The sequence below is a fragment of the Populus euphratica genome, unplaced genomic scaffold (genome assembly GCF_000495115.2).
Source record: "Populus euphratica unplaced genomic scaffold, PopEup_1.0 scaffold1214.1, whole genome shotgun sequence".
Classification (NCBI taxonomy): Eukaryota; Viridiplantae; Streptophyta; class Magnoliopsida; order Malpighiales; family Salicaceae; genus Populus; species Populus euphratica.
Genome location: NW_011501065.1, coordinates 6,671 through 11,802, shown reverse-complemented (window position 1 = coordinate 11,802; position 5,132 = coordinate 6,671).

Below are 5,132 nucleotides of genomic sequence, written 5' to 3'. Positions count from 1 at the left end.
AGCTCTAGATATGAACCAATTACCGAATAGTGTTCCGTTTTGGATTGCACCGACATCTCTTTTCTAAGTTTGGCTATCTCTTTATCCTTGCAATTTAAGTTTTTTAAGTCATCAATCAATCCTTTCATTTATGTGATAGGCCTGCATTTAAAATGAACATTTACCATAAATTAAAGGTATCTTATATTATTAGATATATTATTATAAAACATGCTTTAATTAAGGAGTTATTGATACTTCAAGTGCAAAATGATGATATAAAACCATGATAAAAATGCACTTTTAAGTACTAATCAGCCACCTAGTATTATGGTTACTAGGAACCTATAGTTTGCGAAAGTCTGATTAAGGGATTGGTTGTGTAAGGGGAAGATACATTACCCCCAGTGCACCCTACTTAAGGTAAACTGCATTGTTGTTTGATTGTTTCTTTTTTAAGTTGGTTTTCATTTGTTGGTTTTTTCTAAGGTTTAAGACAGATCTTTTTTCATGAGAAAGTCTCTATCTTATTGGATTAAATCTTAACTATTTTAAAGTTTCAATTTTAGCATCACATTTCTACACTTTGTATCTTTAATACCTGAGAGTGTACTTTGTCGTGTAATTTTACACCCCACAAATATTAAAGTCTACATCTAGATCCAAAAAAAATGAAAAAAGATTTTTGACATGTTGGCCAAATCCTAATGGATAATTATAAACTGTTACAATATCCATTTTTGAAAAATTGAAACATGAAAAAGATGCAATTTTTATTATTTTTTTATGAAAAACATGCTTGGAAAAATTTTAGGAATTGGTTGTATGCAATAAAATATTTTTTTCTTTTTGAAAATATTTTGATTTTTTTTGAAATATTTTGGATAAAACCAAGTATTTTAATACCAGATTTGTATTTTACAATGTAAATATATAATTCGATATTATACAAAATTTGGTAGAAAAATATGCAAGAAATTATAATTTTTTAAAATGATTTTTAAAAAAAATTTGGATTTTTTTTAAAATTAGGGTCAGGCCAGACCCAACCATTTAGACTGGGTCGTAACTAGCCCGACCCAAAGGAGGAGCTAATTAATTAGCTGTTACATGTAGAAATGAATTCTGCATGTAGCAACCATGACGAGGAAGAAAGAAGAAAGTGGCAAAGTAGGGAGGAGGAAAATGTCTAGCGTGGGGTCTTGGTCTTGATGAGGTGGTTCGGCTAGTGGCTGAGGGAGTGTCGGCTGAGGTGATGGTGGCTGGAGTCGGCTGTGAGAGAAAGAAGAAAACATTGCAAAGGAGAGAGAAAAGTTGGAAGGAGAAGAGAGAGAAGGCCATGATGGTTACTCTACCATTGGTGAGGAGGTGGAGGTCGGTGGCAGTGTCGGCTGCTTATGGCAGAGGAAGAAAGAAAAAGATGCAGAAGAAGAGAATCTGTAAAGAAGAGAGGGAAGCCTCGTGGTAGCTGTGCCTACCTCCGATGAGGATTTGGGTTCGTAGGGAGGCTGAGATGTTGTTTGTTAGTGGAGGAGGAAGGTTTTTGTGGGGTTTTTAAGGGTTGAAGAAACAACGGGAGAGAGAGCTAGAAGAGAGAACGTTGGCTAGAAGAAAAACATGGGAGAAGCTAGTTTTTTAGCTTATTTTGGATCCTAATTTCTCCTCTCTCAAGCCATCAAATCCACTTATATTTATAGGTGGTGGGAGAGGGGAATCTTGTCTACAACGGAGAAAAATTTCAGCCCTTGATTCAGATGAAAAGGACTATCAAAGTAGGCATGGCGCACTATCAAATTGTCAAATCTATAACTGCAAGCTGCCTGAGTCGGCCTCTTTAGGGTGGTGCCATGCCTGTTTATTTGCAGTGAGCTGGTGCCGACCATACCCTGACGTAGAGGAATGCCTAGTGATTAGTTTCGTGCAAATTTTGGCAAATTTGGTGGACATTAGGTACATTAAATGCAGTTGTAAAGTAGATAACCAGACCAGCTATTTCAAGGATTTAAAGAAGACGAACAATGCCAAAATCTTGTTTTTGGCCAAAATTCATTTTAGTCCTTCTTCTTTCAATTACTTTTAATTGAACCCTTAATTAACCTTAAAAATTTTCAATTAAAGCCCTGATAAAATTTAATTGGAGCCCCAAAGTTACATGCCTATTGCGATATCATCCCTGGTCTCGGATTTCTTCCATGTAGCCCCTAATTGACCCCCAAACTTTAATTTTCTTGCAATTTGACCCTTAATTTCAACAAATTAACTTGGTAAAAATTAAATTTGGTCTCTTAAAATTCCAATCTTCTCAATTAAGCCAAAATTAGGCCTCCAAACTTAATTTTTTACCAATTCAGCCCCAAATAAAATTAATTTGACCCATTTAAAGTATAATTAAGTCCTTGCACTTAATTAAATCTTTTAATTAGACTCAGACTAATTATTAAGCATAATTAAAATTTAATTTAGCCCATGATTAAATTAGATTGGCCTATTAAAAATTTAATTATGTCCCTAGACTTAATTTTTATACAAATTCATCCAATCATCATTTAATTTGACCTTGAATTTTTTTTCTCCATTTTTGGGCGCAATGAGGTACAATTAGGCCTTGAATTTCTTCCAAAAATTACAACTTGATTCCCCGGCCTGTATTGTCCACAATGTCAGCCTTTATTTTTATTTTTATTTTGAGAAAAGATGATTTTAGTGGAATAACCTAGAATTGGGTTATGATAGTAGATATATCTCATAATTCAAAGGATTGATTGATATGATTAACTATTTAAAGTAAAGAAACAAAGAGAGGACTGAGCTGCTACTTTAATTCAAACTGGAACACCATTTGATTATTAGATCATAACTAGAGTTGTAGACTTGGATTTAGGTCTGATTTATTTTGATAGAAAGCTAAGATATAAGCCTAAAACATCCATGAAAGAGATGTTTGAATATGTCCTACAGTTTAGATACTGTTTGGTATTTAGCTCAAATTTCAAGTTTCAAATATCCAAATAAGCTCATTATTCTTTTGTCAAAAAGCTGAGATCATTATCTACAACTTTTATGAAGACTATGTGCTCTAATTCCAATGTTAGTAATGTCATTTTAGCCAACCAACAAAGTCAATAATTAGCCAACAATATTAATAACGAGCCACCAAGTCCATGGTTGGCTACCAACTAAATAGTTAGTTATCAAATCAATAGTTTTGAATTTTATTTTATAAAAAGAGGCATTTGTCATATATTTAGGTATCTTATGTTTCAAATCAAGATTGTTTTCTTACTTTTTTTCTTTATAATGTTCAAGTTTTATTTTATATTTTATTTTTATTAATCTTTTATTTACATTTTTCATCATAACCATATTCTTATCTTGTTTATTTATGTTCTTCTTTATTATGTTTAGATAAATTAACTATGTCAAAGTAAAAAGGTTTCACTAATAATATTAGAATAAACATAATATAAACTTAACATAGACTTTAATATAGGGGTGATCATTTTCAATTCGGTTCGGTTTTTATAAAAAAAAATAACCAAACTAAAAAAAAAAATTGGAAAAAAAACCCGAAACCAAACCGAAACTCGGTCAAACCGACCGGTTTCGGTTCGACTTGATTTTTTAGGGAAAAAACTGGTTCAAACTCGTTTGGCTCGGTTTTTTTATTTTTGGCTCGGTTTTTCTCGGTTTTGGCTCGGTTTTTCTCGGTTTTGCTCGGTTTTTCCGGTTTGGCTTGGTTTCGACTCTGTTTTTTTTTCTGGTTTTTTCGGTTTTGGTTCGATTCGGTTTTTTTAGTTTTTTTGTTATAAAACTGAAACCGAACCAAACTGGCTGGTTTTTTCAAAATTTTAATTGTTTTTTTTCGGTTCGGTTTTTTCGGTTATTTTTTTTCTGGTTTTATCGATTTAATCGGTTGCTCGGTTTTTTTGCTCACCCCTACTTTAATATTTATATCTAAGAAAGTTTGCTATTAACATATCTTATCTTTTTTATGTTATTCACTCTTAATACATTGCTTGTTAAATGAATATCTAGATTTATGTTGTATAACACTTAGTACAATAAATGATTGATCCTTCATTGTCCTCAGCCGACATCATTGTTATACAAAGAATATGATTTGTTGTTAACATAAATTAACGTCATGAACACCTGATAATATTTACAAGTATAATGTTACTTATATAGAATAATTGATATGATCAAATTAATAATTCGTAACGAGCTATTAATGATAAATTATCTAATTGAAACTTGATTTCTAGTTAAATAAAAAAATTATATTATACTTATTTAAAATAATATTAATAAATTATCTAATTTTGATAATTATTTTATTATTATTTAATCTTGTTTATTATTATTTATAATTATTTAATCTTTTCACCATCATCTTATCTTAAAGTTCATTCCAACATCAATATTATTATATAATTTACAATTTATATAATTTATCTTTTTATAAGTTTATTTCATTATTTATTATTTCAATTCTTTTATACTTTAAATAAGATATCAACTTTTTTAATTATATCTGCAATCTAGGCATATCACAAACCAGCATAATGAAGGGCAGCCTGATTGATGGGTAGAGAGGGTGGCTTCACACTTCCAGACAGTGGAAATAAGGTTGTTCAGAGCCTTAATGCCAGGGTATTTACCAGAGACGCAACCCACAGCACACCACTTCCAAACATCAAAGCTATGGTGAAAATCATCAGAGGAGATAGAACAAGATTTGGTAGTGTGAAAAAGGGAGAAGTTACTGAGCTTAGTACAAGCGTCAGAGTTTCTATTGGAAGAGAAAAGATCGCTCTACTTGCCATCGCACAGAGGAGGAGGGGTACTCTTTGGTATAGAGTTACCTGTGTTGGTGGGAGAAACCACTTGTGGTGGCTTTGAAACACTCAGAGGGGGATAAAACACACTCTTTTATTTCAAGAACAACAAGCTTATAATAATATAAACAAAAGCTTACAACAACCCCTCTCTCTTTCTCTCTAGTGTTTCTCTCAATCTCTCCACACTTAATTGCATAAGTTTAACTGCCTATTTATACACGAAATCAAAACAAGAAAATTCAACCTTCAAGTGTGAAGGCGGTTGTGGCTGACGGTGTGAAAGCGGCTGGTGGTCGGTGGCTGGCGGCATGC